The sequence below is a fragment of the Plectropomus leopardus genome, chromosome 13 (genome assembly GCF_026936395.1).
Source record: "Plectropomus leopardus strain MGB_pleo_1.0 chromosome 13, ASM2693639v1, whole genome shotgun sequence".
Classification (NCBI taxonomy): Eukaryota; Metazoa; Chordata; class Actinopteri; order Perciformes; family Serranidae; genus Plectropomus; species Plectropomus leopardus.
This window is the reverse complement of record NC_142188.1, coordinates 30,099,516-30,118,733: the sequence shown is the minus strand read 5'-3', so window position 1 is coordinate 30,118,733 and position 19,218 is coordinate 30,099,516. Positions and strand designations below refer to the sequence as shown.

Below are 19,218 nucleotides of genomic sequence, written 5' to 3'. Positions count from 1 at the left end.
GTGTTTCCAATCTAATGCTGTCAGGCCGTCCCATCCTCCGCCCCTCCCTGCTCTGTGTATGTGTGTGTATGTGTTTATGTATAGTTGTTCCTATAGGTAGACAACCTCAAGAGGAGGAGGGAAAGTGGAGGAGGTCCACACACACACACACACACACACACACACACACACACACACAAACACACACATACACACATATGGGGCTGGTGATTAAGTGCACCAGCAGCAGCTGCCAGCACAGACGCAGCATGCACAGTGCTAAGAAAAGACCTCTAAGTGAAATGGGCAGCTCAATATTCCCCACCCAGTGAGCAATATAGGTGTGTGTGTGTGTCTGTGTAAAAAGCTGTTATGTTTCTCCAAGGATTAACTTGGATGTGTTGCTGCCATTAACAGAATGTGAGCTACCTGAGATGGTGCTGAGAAATGAATCAGAGCGACCATAAATTGTGTGTGTGTGTGTGTATGTGTGTGTGAGAGTGTGTGAGAGAGATTGAAGAGAAGGCTTTAAGTACATCTAACTGAGATAAAAACGGATCTGAACAGAGTTTACTTTACTAAATTAGTAATCTGTGAGGTGATTTTTGGCTTCTTCTGGCCCATATTCGGTGTGATGACCTCATTGCTGGGATGCGTTTTTGTCGCTGTGACTCTCAGAGGTCACCTGCCAATCAAACAGTGTTTCCAGTCCAGCAACACGACATCTGTAACCTTTTGATTTTGCGTTTTGATTGGAGGCTGTAACTGGTTACACTCTGTATTCAGCTGATGTACTTGTGTGTGTGTGTGTGTGTGAGAGAGAGAGAGAGAGAGAGAGAGAGAGAGAGAAAAGGGAGAAATCACTGATGCATAGCGCACTACAACCTCTCAAACCCACGGCTACAGAGGATTGACTTTTGTGAAATTTGAGGGGAGAAAAGAGAAATTCTATCTAACATTTTGTCATTTTCTTGCTCCATATTTCAACATACTGTAGCCTATTTGTCTTAATAGTAAACCTACAATACACTGTGTCGCTGTAATCTGCAGAATTTGGTCCACAGCACACTCTATTAATATTAAAATTGAGCATTAATCATGAATAAATCCCATTAGAGGGATTTTAACCGAATAGTGTTTCCTCTAACAGCTGCAAATTAAACATAAGTTTGGTCCACTAATGATGTGAAAATCTAGCCCACATTCTCAGCTAATTAAAAAGAGGGAAGAAAGTCTTAAATGTTTATAGATTAAACACTTGCAGAGAAAACCAAACTTGATGTATAGGAAGTGATGCATTAAATGATTGTGCAATAAACAGGAGTAGAACAGGGTGTGCTTGAGAAACTAATTGGCATAATGAGGGTCAATAATGTCACCGTAACTCACTGTTCATGTAAGTGGCTCAGAAAGACAGATGGATTATTATCATGGAGTTAAGGGGAGACACTACAGGTGAACACGGTCAAAACAAAAAATAACTGTTAGATATCACCATGAAGCTTCCTCAGTTGATTACTTACATTTTAATATTACAAGTTTTGTGAAAATGTATGTTTAGATATGCAAATGAGGGATTATCTAATTAAATATGGCTGTTTTACGGACACCCCCAGAACAAAAATCTGAAGGCTGGATTAAGCCAGGTTCAAAATTTGGAGTTTTTATTAGAGTCCACGGTTAATAAAAACTCCAAATTTTATTTATCTATTTTTATCGCCCCCGTAGCTCAGAAAATACTGTCAAACAGCCATTAAAAAAAAAAAAAAAAATTCACATTTTTTTTAGATATTTAAATAGATAGATACTGAATTAATTCTTCACAGGAAATTATTATTTGTTGCTGCAGTTCATCCACAGCTGACTACACACAGCCACACACAGCATTAAAGCACGTCTGTAATTATCCACAGGAAAAAAAATCTTTTAAATAAATGACCATACCATGCTATATAAATAGTAAAATAATACTCTAAACTAACACTTCTTTTAAAAATATCCAATAATAATAAATACTCAGTGCGTAGTATAGAAAAAAATCGGTGTGCAATATTGATACAATTTTGGAAATAAAATGTTAAATAAATCAGGCTATGAATTATATATAAACAAACCCTCTGATAAAAACCTTCAGAACATAGATAGGAATAAAACTGAAATGTTTGGTGCACGTAAATACTACTGAAGAGTAGAATTTTGGCTCTGAATATTAGAAACTACAAATACTGCCTCATGGTTGTTTGCTTCTGCAAACCAGTCAGGCTGCACTTACGGTTTATTAAACCATGACATTCATATTCTCATTGTTGTTCATATTCACATGTTTTTGGGTGGGTCTGGCTATGTTTTGGCTGATCTGAAGCTCTGACAGTCACAGTTGGCCTCAGCAGTTTGTATTCATGTCTGTCTTGTTGTAGAACATTATTTATTAGAAAGAGGAATTATTGACCTTGACCTTTTAACACCAAAATCTAATCAGTTTATTGCTGAATCCAAGAGTATGTTTGCACCAAATTTGATATAGGGTAACAAATATAACTGATAGATATATAAGTTTTAATATGTAAGTTGTTACTTACTTAAGTAAATATTTGCATTTTACATACATTTCCAGAACAGAAATCGGAACTTAAATAAACACTTAATGTGTATTTTGAACATTTACTTATCACTATTCTGGAGTAAAACATGTTATTAAAGCAAAATAGACCAGAATCTTTAAATTGATCAGTGTTGGTGTTGTAGCTTTAACCCTTTGAAGAAGGCAATGAATGACTCCAAAACAAATGGCCCTGATATTTACAAAAATTTAGTGAGGAGTTACAAGAAAATAACCTGATAATAAGTAATAGAAAAGAAAAGTAAAAAAACAAAAATAAACAAGAAAATTCCCTTAAAAACTGTTAAAAACACAAAAAAACTTTTTTTGTAACATAATTTTGAAAATATAATTCTAAGATTGATAAATTGTCAGTCATAAGCTGTCACATTTTCCTTTGCTTGTTTTTGGATAATATCTAAGAATCCCTCCCAGCTAGTTTTTAAGTCATTCTCTTATTACCTTTCACTGTGTATTTCAAATTTGCATATTTTGCCATGTTTTCAAAAGAAATCAACCAATCTTTTCAGGTTTTTAGAGGTTTAAATGCTTGTGAAAGACATCTGATTGCAGCACAAGAAAAATGATGTTGATCCAGTTGTTAAAAGGTTAATCGATGAATCAGTCAATCAGATTTTATTTATATAGCACCTCTCAGACAAATCAAATGCAATCCAAAGTGCTTTATAGTTTGATTGAAGAAACACAAACATATGAAGGAAGTAAAAATGGATCTTAAAAAAATAGAATAAGTAAAAACCATAAGGTGTTGATAGCAAGACACAACATAAAAGCCAGACTAAAAAGACTAAAAAGATCCAATCCAAATTTATTTAGAAAGCACATTAAAACATTTTTTTAAATAGCATTTAAAAACAACAGTGTTGACCAAATTGCTGTGCATCAATAAATAGATATAAAAAAAAGCAATAATAATAAAAATAAAACATAAAAAATAGCATTAATATCATAAAAGAGGACAAAAAAGGATAGGTTTTTAGTTTATGTTTAACAGTCACTATATTAGGGGACGTCCCAGGAGTCTCTTGTGCTATCGAGGACTTTGTCTCCTGTCTGGGTGAATCCTCGGGGTCAGGTTTTATTCCTGCCAGCAATGTCACAGAGACAAACATGCTTATGTGCGGCCTGTCAATCGCATTGAATGGCTTGAGTTGGTTCAGGAGTGCCCTTCTGACTTTGTTCAATGGATGCTGCAGTGCTGCTGTTTGTCTTGCTGGCAGGAATAAAACCTGTGGCTCTGAACCTGAGGATTCACCCAGACAGGAGACAAAGTCCTTGTTAGCACAAGAGACTCCTGGGACGTCCCCTAATACAGTGGCTGTTAACATCAGCCTCAAAGAAGAAAGCTTGCAGTTTAACCCTTTAACAGTCACACTGACTAATACCTTTGTAAAAAAAAAAATACACAACACCATAGACAGTAGAATATGTGAACAAAATACATCAATTTATTAAGAAAAAACATTATAATGCATTGTGGAAAAAAAAAGTGCAGAAGTCAATGTAATATAATAGAAATCTGGAAATAAAAGTGGCGTCATACAATAAAAATATGAAAAATAAGTAAGAAAAAATGAATACATGCAAATAAAAATGAATACAGTTTAAAAAAAAAACAAGAAAAATCCAAAAAAATATTAACTTAATAAAATAAACAAATGGACAAAATAAATCTAAAAAAAATAAACATATAAAAATATATACAAATAATAATGAATCTAGTAACAAATCAATTTGATCGCAAAAAATGGCTACTGTGCAGTTTCAATGCCTGTGAAGGGGTTAAAGTGGTAGTACTGTGACATCATCGTGACCACCTCATTCGGTTTTAATTAACAAAACAGAATACATCACATCCTTTATGCTGAGTGTTTTTCCACGATAGGTCTACAGGATAGTGCACACTTCCTCGAAAGACCATATCAGCGCTGGGTGAAAAAGATCAGACTGAGCAAATCATTCCCCGGACTCTCTGCAGCCTGCAGTTGTGCATACTGTTTGAAATAAATCAACCTCCCACTCTGGGTGGACAGCAGCTCCTCCACTGCCCGGCTACTTGGCTTGTTCCTCCGCCCACTCATTCACAAGCCAAACACACTCAAGGTTATGTCCCTTGAAAAATGGCTTCTGTAATACATATGCTGGGCCCTTTTATATCAAACCGCATGATGTCACCATGCGTGGCCTTTCACATACGATGGGAACATGGGACATATAGGTCAGTCAGTGCGTTACGTGTTATGGGTACATTAAACCAAAAGTACCACCTGCAACACATGCATTATAATAATTTATTAATTTATTTTTCCAGAAATGTTGTACATACAATTTTCTCTGAAAATAATTATATTCATAGTCCTTTAATAAATGTAAGGAGGGGGACTAAAACATTAGAATATAGTATTGAAATGAATTCTCATTTAGGTCTAAGATGAAAAAATATCTGTGCTGCAGTTTAATGTGTTTGCTGTGTTGATGTGTTATGTGTATGCATCTGCTTAATTTATGATTATTATAACTACTTGTTTGTTTGTTCTAATTATATAACTGTTAGAATTTGAATATATTGTAATTTCTAGAGGGGAGATTTTTACTAAAAGCCCCTTTGGGTTTCCTAACGTCCTGCACAGTTATTATCAACTTGTTTTTATCAAATCTTGTTTGCTATATTTAAATTAAATTAAATTAAATTAAAATTTGGTTTCCCAGGTGTTGCAGAGAAAATGACAAATGGACCTAAAGTGAGAACTTCATAAAAATAAATAAATATTAACAGCAAACATAATAATAATACTAATAATACTAACAATACTAATTATACTAATAATAACAATAATAATAATGATAATAATAATGATGATGACAATAAACTAAGAGCATAATGATACATTTTCAGGGAAAAATAATACCTAATAAAAATAATACACATTATCAGTCTGTCTGACAAAATAATTGACCCTTTGCGAAGCCCCTCCCTAGAACGGCCACTGTCCAATCCTATGCATGCAACCGTAACTATGCGTGGGAGGCCTGTCAAGCTTTCAGCCGAGGCCAATATGCTGAAGCTGTGTGCTTACAGAACCTGCAAGTCTGACAGCCAATCACACATATGTTCTAACGCATATACAGTATGTTGGTATGTAAATGTACCAACATATGCATGTTTATGTATGTTAGTATATGCACGTTTATGTTGGTTTATGCTGGTATTTATGCATACTGATACATGCATGTATGTAGATACAGTATGTATGCATACTGACATATGTACATATGTTGATATGTATATGTACTAAGAAGTATGTTGGTACATGTATTTACTAACATATGTAGGCCTATCTTTATATGTACTGACAAATGTATATGTATGTGTGTTTTTTTACTATATGTGTGTGTGTGTGTGTGTGTGTGTAAATGGATGTAAATATACCAACTAATGCATGTTTATGTATGGTGGTGTTTATACATACTGACATATGCATACAATATGTGTATGTACTGATATATTTACACATATGTTGGCATGAATAAGAGGTGAGAGTTGCTCGTCATGTGAAAATCAATTTCCATAGTCCAGATCAAACTATATTTCGCATAGGTTCAACTTGTACCCATCTGATGTTGAGAGCAAAGACTTCATGGTTTTGGCACTTTAGAGAGGGAACGAGAAAGCAGAGTCTTTGCTCCGCTGAACGACACCTGGACCATTATCATCATGCTGAAATCACCACAAATGAGTGTCACAATCTGAGAGCGCTGTGTCGAGCCATTTAGGATTAACAATCAGCAATCAGCACAGATTACACATGAAAAAAATCACTATCTCTCCCCTTCAGTAATTAGGACCTGTAGCTAATCTCAAGTCAGCTCTCAGGTTTTGTGTGTGTGAAGCAAAACACTGCAGAAAAACAATGTTTGGTCAACTCTCTCCACATAAATAATGCTTAGAAAACCAGTCAAACACCTTCCAAACACTCCCCCGAACTCACTTCTAACTGCTCAGTGTCGCACTCAAACACATTTTGTCGAATTCCGCCTCCATTTTCTATTCCCCCGGAGCTTTTAAGTAGCAGCGCGCTAGCAGCTAATCTCTCAGGCCGACAGCCTGGCTCATGGCGAACGACTAAGTGTCAGCGTAACAGATGAGGCTGCTGTCTACACTGACCTGTTTACAGACACTAAAGGCTACAGGCATAAATGTTGCCCAGAATAAATCACTCATCCACAATGGCTAGAAAATGAACTGATGGTAAATGAAGATCAGTTACCAGCCCATAATGTTGCTAAATCAATACATCAGCCAATGCATTCATCAGTTTAAGAACATGGAATTTAGATTACAAGTTTGGGATGCTTGAAACTCCAGTTAACCCTTTGAAACCTAAGCAAGTTGGCCTGATTTCTTTCAAAAACATGGGAAGAAGGCAATGAGCAATAAAAGAAGAAAGGACCCAAAACTTAGCCAGAAATTAGGGGAAAAAATACAATACAATTAGTAAAACCAAACTAAACAAACAAATACAACTAAAAAAATTAAAGTAAAACAAAAAACAGAACAAATAAGACTTTATAAAAATATAATAATTATGCAACATAATTATAAATATGTAATTATGATAATTACATAGTTTTCCCCCCTAGGCCAAAAAAACCCACAAACCCCCCCCCCACAAAAATGAAAGTAAAAAAGCAAACAAGATTTCATAGAATTATAATTTTGGAACATAATTTTTAAATATGTAATTATGATAATTATAACAAACTTTTTTCCCTTGACATTTTTCACTAGCTCTTTTCCAAATAATTCAGTAAATCCACTCATTTCTTGCAATTTGTGGAACAATCCTTACCAAGTTGCTTAATGCATTTTTCTTCATGTTTTTGAAAAAACTTTCACCAATTTACTCACTGTTAAAAGGTTTTAAACATATATGAAGGCGTATGAAAGCAGCACAAGGAGAGTGATCTTGCTCCAGGTTTCAAAGGGTTAAGAATAACCAACTGTAATTCTTTATGTAACAGTGAAAGGATCAGCAGTAGGTATAGGGCTGATTCAGTTTGGGTTTTCCCATGCCAATCATCTCACAGTGTGCAGCTGGAATAGTAGATGCGCAGTTTGATGCCTGAGGGATTATTCAATTTTCAAATAGGAAAAAAACCTCCAGTTTCTAGTTGAATTAGAATATTAAACTGGTAAGTTGGACTCCCTGAGCGCTCAGTGCAAGTTTTTCAGCCCAGACAGAATGGCAGGTGTCAGAGTGAAGATGGATTACTGCGAGCTCTCAGTGCACTGGTGGACAGCGAAGGCACAATGAAACACACAGACAGCTGTGAGGTGATATATTAAACTAAAGTGGTAGACAGAGTGGTGTGCAGTAAACCAGACAGGGGAACTACTGACTTGAGGACTACAGAAGGGAACATAGGGTACTGGGATGAATGTACAATCATAAATTAGTCCCTGGAGAAAATTGAATCTACTGAGATATGACTCTTCCAGACGTCGTAACATCTGGACGATTGAGATGAACATCATAAAAATCCCTCTCATATGCAATATTTTCTCAGTTAATATGGTATATCTTTAAGCCTCTTTGCTGGCAGTAGCCATTGCTGCGGGTATTATGTTTTTGGGTTGTCTGTCCCATTCTCGCGAATGTTATATCTAAAGAACCCCTGAGAAATTTGGCACCAGCGTCCAATTGAACTCAATGATGAACTGATTAAAATTTGGTAATCAAAGGTCTTTGTGACTCCATCAGTCAGCTTTTTGTAAACACAATATCTCAAAAACACATTGAGAGATTTTGTTTTCCACATTTGGTGCAATCTTCCGCATGGACTCACCGATAAACTGCTTATATTTTGGTGGTCAAAGGTCAAGGTCACTGGGACCATGCATCCATCTCATTCTTGTAAAGAGAGAATCTCATGAACACCTCGAGGTCATTTTTATAACAAATGTCTACTTGGACTCAATGATGAACTGATTAGAATATGGTGGTCAAAGGTCAAGGACATTGCGACCCCATCCGTAGCATTCTTTTGAACGCACTATTTCAAGAAATCCTCTGTGGAATTTTTCAGATTTGGCGCAAACGTTCACTTAGACTCTACAATTAACTAATTAGAGTTTGGCAGTCAAAAGTCAAGATGACCTTGCGTCCCTCTGACACTAATCTTTGGTGTCCACCTTGAAGTTGCTGTAGACCGATTGTAGACGTGTGTGAAGTGTCTATGTTTTTCACAGACACGGACGTAAACTGTGCAACTTGATTTGTTCACAGAGGCATACAAACACGAGACTGTAAGTGTAGTTAAGCAACGTTTTATGGTAGGCTCTAAACATCTCATGCTGTCTTCACACCCAAAAAACCATTGCAAAATGTAATTGATGCATAGATCCTGAACTGTACTTAGCTGCCACTGTTGCAGTTGTCAGGTATTTATTGGTATTTATTATATTTATATTTGGTTGTGCAAGTCCCCAGGGGAATTCTTTTGCAATGACACCCTAAAAGAAAGAGCACAGGCAGAGGTGATTTTATGCACGACACAGATAGATTTTAATTTACAGTTCGCTAAGTCTTACATTATACTCCTTAATTAATTAATATTTTGTTACTATTAAATCAGCACTCATTATATTCTTGTTCACAGGCAAACAAGGGACAAGATGGAATAGCCCAGTGCTGCTGTGAAACACCAGACTCAAATTGCAATACACAAACAATGAATCAAGAAATACATTTGTGAAAATATCATGTGTTAATTTAACCTGTGTGCTATATATGCACATCTGTGCATCAATGAACTAGTTGTAGCAAAGCTGTATTTTTATACCAATACAGCTTTAATATTTTTTATACCGATACGGCTTTAATATATGTTTTGGGTTCGATATGCAAATTCATTCATTCAATTCATTACAGTTTTTGCAAGTGTTATTCTTGATGATTTGTGACTTTATAATCACATGGAACACATTTTTGAGTTTTTCTTGTGTATTTACAACTCTTTCTTAAGTTTTTTTTTGTTTATTTTTGTCAGAATATTACCCTTTCCTCCAGCTCCCTATTTATTTATTTATTTATTCATCATTTCCTTGCAATGGCATCATCATACTTAAAACTTGATTCAGCAAAATCAAAAAAGACTTTGAACTCAGCTTAACACCAATGACTCGTGACTTTGCTTTGACCGTTTTTTTTTTTACTTGGAAGGACTTTGTATGACCGCCAAGACCAATTATTATGTTAAGTGATAATCTATTATTAAAAACTGCAGTGAATAAACTCCCTATTATTCAGACAAGGGAGTGAAAGGAAACTTCAGATTTTAAAAAGTACAGGAGTTCATAGCCACAAACTCACAAAGCAAGCAAGAGTTGGAAATGTTTAACCTTACACATAGGGGCTTTAAATAATTTAATTACTAGATCAATTTATAGTACCTACAGTGTATGTTGATCTGTATCAGGTCTATTATTTATAACTACTGAAATACACTCTCTTTAGCTTCTGCCTTCCATGTCCCATAACCAAAAAAACAAACAAAGCTAAAACATTGAGTAAACAGATTGCCAGCTGATTTTAAATTGACCTGTAAAACAGTCCAGTGCAATTTATAGCACTTAACACTCACTCAGCCAAACCCTAACATGTAGTTAACATCGCACGCACGCAGTGTACAGACTTTACATTGACGCCGTGTTTCTAAAGGGAAGGTCTCCTCTGTTATGCTAATGTGGCCAGATATTGCCAGTAATTCAAGGTTAGTCAAACAGCAGTTTGTTTGGTTGCCGGGCACGCTCGAGAGACTTTCCTATCCCTCGCTCGACAACACGCTGGCAGAGCTACAGCCATCAATGTCACTGCACAGACAGCGCGACGTGCAGCATTTGTTTCCGAGTCCAGCCCTGTGTTGTACACAAAGGAGATGCCAGGCTGCGAGCCAGCTCAGAGTGTATTCACAGGGAAAAGTAAGGAGTGTATAGCTGCATGGTGTGTGTGTGAGGGACAAGTCGAGGACGCTGAGATTTTGCCACCTTCATATTGATATTAAGTGGATGGATATATACATTTTAAAATGCTCTTTATAGATATTCTGATAACGTCGGTCACCCAGATCAGTGTCCTCACAGCTGCTGCTGGGCTCTTTTTGGACGGGTCTTAACCTTTTGAGCCTGGATCGACTTCAATTTTCTGGTGCTGCGTTAACCCTTGTGTTGTCTTAACTTTAGGTAGATTCTACTTGTTGATGTCAAAGTCTGATTTAATGTCAATTCTGAAATGAATGTTAAACATACAGGAAGTGAATACACGTCTCTCTCCATGGCCATGGTGTAAAGAAGTGCAAAAAGAGAAAATAACAAATAAAATTATATTTTATTATATACATTAGGTCTTATATTTTTATTTATTTTATTCTATTTCTAATGCCCTATTACGCTCTCTCTCTCTCTCTCTCTCTCTCTCTCTCTCTCTATATATATATATATATATATATATATATATATATATATATATATATATACACATATATATAATGAAGTAATAGGGCATTAGAAATAAAATAAAATGAAATAAATAAAAATATAAGACATAATGTGTATACATACCTATATATGCTATATACTATAAATGTTCATATATTCGTCCTAAGGTTAAAAAATGATCCGCCTTCACTAAAACCCTAAAATAAAGCAGCTTGATTGAATTTTAACCCAAAATCTATTTTGCATGAAGAAACAAACTGTCATTCATCACAAACTTTGCGAAAATCTATAGGTTTTCCCTCTTCACAGTGCAGAAAGACTGCATTTAATCAGTGGAATCTACTCATTTTTTATTACAATACACCTTATATATTGTACTTTATAAAAAGATATAATGTAAATTTGTGCTCATGCAGATGTATATCTCTGTGTGTGTGTGTGTGTGTGTGTGTGTGTGTGTGTCTGTGGTATGAAAATGATTGTATAACTGCAGGGTGAAGAATGACCCCTAAGACAATATTTTTATCCTGTTGGTGTGCAGCTTTCATGGAAATATGAACAAAGCAATGTTTGACTTGTTCTCATGTTGGGGTGATTCTAGGAAAAGTAAATTAATTTCAAGTTGAAAAAACATCATTTAGGGGGTTTTCTATGCTGTTAAACATAGTAGCTGAAGCCAGAACAAACATGTTTGGTGTTTTTCTTGAGGAAACATGGGGAAAAAGGCAATGAGCAAGTTGACAAGAACTGTCCTGCAAAATGACAGAAGAAAATTAGGACATTTTCAACAGAACAAAACAAACTAACAAAACCCCAACCCTTTCAAGACCATTTAAAACTTAAGCAAATTGACTTGATTTCCTTTAGAGACATCGCAGGAGGGTGACAAGCAACTAAACAAGAAATGGCCCAAAACTTAGCAAGAAATTAGTAAAAAAAAGAGTAAGAAAATGACCTGAAAATACAAACAGAAAAAAAGAATATTAAAAAACAAGGAAACAACCTCAAGAATGTGCTAAAAAAAATTTCAATTTTTTAAAAATTAAATATAGAATTAAGAGAATTATAAATACAGTTTTCTGAAAATGTTTCATATATATATATATATATATATATATATATATGGATGGATGGATGGATGGATGGATGTATCTTTTTTTAAAAATATCTATCTGATATTCCCTCCTAACTAATTTTCAGATCATCTTTGTCACCTTTCACAAATATTTTGCAGTTCCAAGGACATTTTATGTCAGGTTGCTTGTTATGTTTCCCATGTTTATAAGAGAAATCAAACCAATTTTCTCAGGGTTCAGACATTTAAAAGATGATGAAAGGCATCTGAAGGCAGCACAAGAAAACTGACGTCAATGCAGGTGTTTAAGAGTTAACTGAGTGTGTGTGAGGCTGTGTTTTCCAGACCTCTGCACTGCACTGTCCCCTCAAACTGCACTGTTTTCTCAAACAAATCAGCTTAGATTGCTTCAGCGCTCTCAGACAGAGAGAGAGCAAGGAAGAGAGATAAATACCAAATAAAATAAGAAAAGAGAGGGAATGAGATGGAATGGGAGGGGAGGGGAGGCGGATGGAAAGCCAAAAAAGGCACAAGAAGGCCAAAGAGACAAGGAAAGAGAGAAATTGATAAACAGGGAAGACAGTGAGAGAAAATCTTTATTGCATTTTCATCCAGCCTGTCTGGTAAGAAAGGAGGCACAAAAAGACTTGTTGTTTTTTTGTGGAGATTTCATTTTCGAAGCAGAGAATAAATTCAGTACCCTGCCAGGTTTCTGGGAACACAGGAGAGGCAATTTTACCCTTTAAGGTGTTTTTCGCACGGTGTGTTATTGTTCAGCGTTCACCCAAATGGTCAAAGGTGTTTTTATTGTCCAAAAAACTGGCTAGTACCAAACCCACAGATGTGTTTTGTTGATGGATGATGGGAAAATCTGCAGTGATTCAGTGTAGTGATATCCAAAAAGGGAAAGATTTGTCCGAATATATTTGGGCAGTGACATAATTAAATTGCACTGTTGGAAACGTTGTGATACAACTATGTTCGAACTTTTTCTCAAACGATTTTTTTTTGTTGGAAGTGCCCTTTAGAGAAAGAAGCCCGGTTTCACCTCATGAATAATCATGTTTCCGCGGTATTGTCCTGCTGCTCAGAGAAGCGTTAACTGTGCCTTCTGCGGACACAATGTGACCACTGAAAGCTCATTTAAAGAATCCTTAGTTGGTAGTTAGTGTTTTTGAAGCTCAGCAGCATAACGGAAACATTTAGCATGTATAGATATATAGAGCAGTCCTACCAAGCTCACACACAGGGGCCTCTGTGATCAGAGGGGCCCCTGATCCAGAGCCTTTGGAAGTGACTGTTAGTATTTCTTATTGGAAAGTCAGTCAAATGGAGATGAAGAGATGCAAAATGATGGCACAGAGATGCTTAGCAATCACAGAGGGACATAAAACAACCACAAAGAGATGCAAAAAAACACTGAAAGGTTCAAACTGAGCATAAAAGATAAAAAAAAACAACAACATAAAAACAAAATCTGACTACAAAGAGACTCAAAACAACCATAAAACATCACAAAATAACCTGCAAAACATCCACTTAAACTTTAAGGGACGCAAAAAAATAACTTAAAAGGACACAAGCTGACTACAAAGAGACTCAAAGAAAACACAAAGAGACAAGAAACAACCACACTGAGATGCAAAATTACTCCATAGGGACACAAAATGATCACAGATGCCAACTATAGAGACGCAAAACAACCACTTTTAGGCACAAACTCAGCACTAAGAAACACAAAATGACCACAAAGAATCACAAGCTGACAGCAAAGAAACTCGACCACAAAATGAATACTAAAGACGACCACAAACGGACATAAAATTATGGCAAAGTGATGCAAAATATCCACTAAAAGATGCAAAGTGGGCATAAAGAGACTCAAACAATTTCATAGGGACATAAGCTGACTACAAAGAAACTCAAAACAGCGACAAAGAGATGCAGAAAGACTACCAAGAGATTCAGAGAGACCACAAACAGATGCCAAATGACCATAAAGACATACAAGCCAGACACTTAAGACACAAACTTAGCATAAAGAGACACAAAAAGACTACAAAGGGTCGCAAGCTGACTACAGAGACTATATGTATATATTGATGATTAGGACTGATGCTAAAATTTAACTCAATGAAAGTAGAGGATAATATTAATGTATAATATTTTTAAAAATTGACTCTAAAAAGCCAATTTGTGTGCAGAGCGATATGCGTGTGTGTAATATTAAAACAGGCCCTAAGGGTTAATGAGTGTTAGACATTTAGTACTGACCGTGATGCAGTATGATAGCATGCATTTACACTACTATATCAATAAGATACTGGTTGCCCGTGGGCTCACTTTGACTTGAATTCAAACAAACCTGGTAGTATGAAGTTTCATTTGAATAAATATTTTGTTTATCAAAAATAGCCTCACTCAGAGTTGGACTGAGTGACTGCCATCATAGCCTCCTCAGGGCTGCATCGCACCGCTCCTTCTTCTTCTATCTGACTAAAGATCTCAGCGTCCTGTGTGTGTTTGTTGTCTCTATGGAACACTTGATACAAATGGAGATGAAAGACGCACACTCAAGTCTCTCCTCCAAGGCTGTTGACTCACTTTAGCTTAACACACCGAAGCTATTTCACAGCGAGTGTTATGCTATTTATTTCATTCATTTATCAAATGCTATGTTATTATTTTACACAAAATAAGTGAATCTATCTTTCAGAGACTCTACTCTACATTTCAATACACTGTCATGATATATGAACGACACGTTCACCGCTAAACACAATTACTCTGTCTGTGTGTTTTCTGGTGGTGGAATGGCATGTCAATCATTTTTTAAGATTTTTAATCTTCAATAGAAAATAAAATCTAGCGATGTTGTGTTGTGCACACTCCCCAACACTATGAGTGCTGGTGTTGTTCCTGCTGCTCATGTCCTTTCCCACTGCCATTATTAGCTTGGCAATAAATAAATAAATAAATAAATCTGTTAAGGGTGTTCCAGCCACACACAGATTACAGATGTGCACATCAGAGGCGGTAGCTGCTGCCCTTTTTGAGATACATATGAGAATTGGATTTGGCAATAAAGAGGATCACAGTAAATAGCTGTGTCATTATCATACCTGGCAACAACTGAAAAGCAAATGGCTGCCACACAAATGTGAAAATGGTCTCCAAAAAAACAAAAAACTCTCCTACACTGTAATACAATCCAAAAACCAGTCCTGATTTAATATTTACCTCTGTGATACATGTGTGTTCTTGACAATGACTACCAGTGTTGTCAGGCCTGGGCGTCCAAGGCTTCAGCCACAATTGTTTTTGTAATGGCTTAATAATTAGATTATATTCTTAAAAAAAGAAAAAGAAAAAAAGAATAGGCCTAACAATATAAAAAAGCAACAGCAGATCTAATAATCTGTCATTTCGTTCATGCTTGTTCTTGAATAGATGTACTTTTGTTACATTTCATCCTTGTAAACATCAGTACACACATCAGTACCTAATTTTCCATGAGTAGGCAAATATTCTGTACTCAATATTAAATACTAACGGCTACTAATGTTGAAAGCATATTTCCTTTTTAAACGGTATATTTCACAGAGGTAGGATTTGTTTTAGGACAGTTGTATTGGATTGAATTATAGTGTACAGGTGTATCTTCTGTTGGATCAATTAGTGTCAGATACCAACAATATGTCAGATAGAAAATGAGACCTTTATGAGTGAACACCACCTTGGAAATACAGCTGCGATCAAAGAACTGTCATTTTGTTAAAATGAAGCCTTTTTCTCAATATGCCCTCAGAAAGGAAAACCCATCTTTTGTGGTTTTCTTTTTGTTTTGTTTTTTAAGGTAAAAGTCAGTAGAAATCTATAACAAGATATGGTGCTTATTCTACCAACACAATAAAAACAAACAATTAGATTAAACTAATAAGTTCTCATTTGCTATGGTATTTTTGTTATACAGATATGCAATGATGATTGCTGGGTAATGTGCATGGTGATGTTGTCCAATAAGACAGAATGATACGTGCACCACAGTGCAAATCAGACCACATCATGATAGTATGCACTGGGGCCCATCGTGAATAACTTACACCACTGATGACATATTATCATGTATGATAGAAATTGTGGCACAGCACCAAAGCAATCAGTGTACCTATAATATTGTGCCTCGAGCACCCAGGATGTACAAAGATCCACTTTTTTTCTTCTTTTTTTGCTTCAGTCATGCACACTCCTGCAAAATGCCTCCAGGCCCACTAAGGTTGTTGTGCCCCACAGTTTGACAACCGCTGATTGAGCTTTTCAGGGACTTTTTTTTTTTTTGCCAAATAACAAAAAAAACTGTGCGAATAAAAACAGAGCAAGGTGCTATACACTGCATTTGTTTATCATAAATGCAGGGTCCCTTCTTCTTCTGGCACACACGGTTAAACGTGTAGCCATTAAATATCAGCATCTGTTATAAGCATTTTAATAAATTTGAGACGTTTATGAGTCAAACCATTATTCTGTCTGCAATTTAATCAGATCCATTTTAAATATAGGTCAATCCATATTTAAGAGAATGTCAGGAGACTTACCAATTTAACCTCTAACGGGAGTATTACACTCTTGACTTTTTTAGTGTTGATGCCATCAAATGTCAAGTGCCGCCTGTGAATGTCGCCTCATCGCGGTGTAGAATGTATCAAGTCAGGGACCAATCTGCAGAAGTGCCGGACAGAAACTTATTTCTATGCTAATGGTGTTGACAAATGTGTTGTGATCGGGTTGCCATTTTTTTTGAGCGGATTTGAATAGTCCCCCTGAATTGAATTGTACTGTGAATTATCATATAATTGCATTTTCAGCCGTGATTTATGTGCACATCGGTGCCGGTGTGCTTCAGTTAGTTGGCCGTGGCATTTCTTCAGCTGGTCTCACTCCAAACACTGCAGGATGTTTCTCCACCAGTAAACATCAATCTTTAGCCCTCCACTTCCCCCTTCCTGCCTCCCTCTTTCTGCTCTTTTCTTTCTTCATTCATTTGTTCTTTCTTTCTCTTCCTGTCTTAGTTGCTTTCATTCATTCGTTTTTTTATTTTTTTGCTCTCAGTTTCCCCACCGGCCATGCTTTCACTCTCTCCTTTATACTTTCCGTCTTCCATCATCTGTCTCAGCTGTGTGAAGGAATGACAGTGAGGTGCCCTCAGGGTTATACAGTAGCTCTGTCTCGTTCATAGCAGGCACACGCACATGCACACACACACACGCACACACATGAACGCTCAGATCTTCTCTTCTCTATCATTGTTCTTTTATTCTTTCCCAGCATTTGGCAATGACTACATATACATCCACACTAATATTCATCTCATAGACTGTGAAAATAATGCATGTAGCCACCGTGACATAAGCCATTTGTGGACTCTTGCTTTGAAGGATTGAATTTTTCATTTAGGTTGTCACTGTCTTGGATTTTTGGAGCCAGAAGTGACCATACATGGACCAGACGGAGGGGTTATGCTGCATTCATGTGATGTTGGAAAGTGGGAGTTTCCGAGTTGGGAAGTCGCTCTTCCTACTTCGTTGTGTTCATGTGCTTTTAATAGATCGTAAAGTGGGAGCACCATAGAAGCGGTTGAAAGAGGTTTCCAGTTTATTTATATTTTTATATTTTATTTCATATATATTTTATATGTAATTTTTTTGTATATTTTTATATTTAATGTAGGTCACTCTATGTAGACAGCAGTCAACATGAATAACATATTATACTTTACATGTGATCAAAAATTGATATTTGATATGTGAATTAACAATAAAAGTTTCTTACCATTGACCACACAGAGACTTTTGCCCGCCATGTTTATGCTTTTATGATGTCAAGTCGGCAACCCATGTTATAAAATAATTTTAACAATGTTAGTTTACTCGGCTGGCATGCTTTATATAAAAGTTTGCTTGCTTGCAACAGCTAATAGATGCATATACTAAAATGTGCAGCTACTAGAAGTAAATTATAGCTACAAGCAACAAAATAGTAAAAATATAACACTGTTTCCATTCTTTCCGCCATTTCTGCTGCCCTGAAACATCATGCAAATGTCACAACTTGGCAACTTGGGTACCATTGAAATTTCCCAATTTCTCACTCGTTCTGACTTTGGATGGTTGTTTATGTGCTTGTAAGTTGGAATTTTGACATTTTCAAGGAGCATGTGAAGGCAGCATAAACCTCTGCAGTTTGTCTGGTTTAATCAGCAAAAGACCTGCTGCTCGAGATACATTGAGAGTCAGGATCGCATAGTTTGCCCGCATCCTCTCTGCTGATCCCGCACTTCATTATCCACTTTTGTCCTCTTAAAAATTCAGTTTTTCAGTTCATGAGTTTGTAAAAACTAAAGTCAGGGCTCTCTACATTGTTGATAGTGCATCCAAACACAAAGCAGCATTTGGACATTTTTCTGTTATTTGCTATGGATTGATCCATTGATGATGGCTTTTGTCTTCCAGATGGACAGTGTAAATTGTACAGTTTGAAAAAATGTAAAGGTTTTGTTAAGTAGTTTACATCCTTACTGTACTTTTAAAGAATTATTCTGGCAACCACAGCTAGTTTTGGACAGTGCTGATAATTTATGTATAGTCATAGCTCAGTTAATAATTGCAGGTTAAAGGCTTCCTGAAGGCAGTGTTACAAATGGCACAACAAATATGACAAACTGCATTACAGGCGAATGTGAGAGGTGAGGGACCACGTGGCTGCACAGTCCCACTTTCCGTCCTCTAGCAGCATTCTGCCGTGAGCAGGCGAGGCGTCAGCCGTTGCACGTCAGTACATGGCGTGCCCCGGCTGCCCTCAGTCACACACACACTCCTGACATTTAATATGATGTCACATAAGAGCCAAACCTTCGGGGTCAAATCGGCTGCAAACCCAGCCTTACATAGATGGTGACGACAGGCAGCTGACTCGAGTCCATGTCAAAGGTAATAGTGCTGGAAAACATATCATGGAGGTTGACTTCACTGGGACCAGCTTGTTTACTGG

At 36.4% G+C, this 19,218-nt stretch overlaps 1 long non-coding RNA gene across 1 annotated transcript in view; it reads left to right on the top strand.

Moving 5' to 3' along the window:
* Window positions 1-17,871, top strand: part of LOC148187747 (uncharacterized) — a 35,342-nt gene extending 17,471 nt beyond the window's left edge. Inside the window, exon 3 of the long non-coding RNA XR_015778457.1 lies at window positions 17,626-17,871. This is a non-coding gene — a long non-coding RNA (uncharacterized LOC148187747). The remainder of the gene's footprint in view (window positions 1-17,625) is intronic.
* Window positions 17,872-19,218: the final 1,347 nt, after the last annotated feature.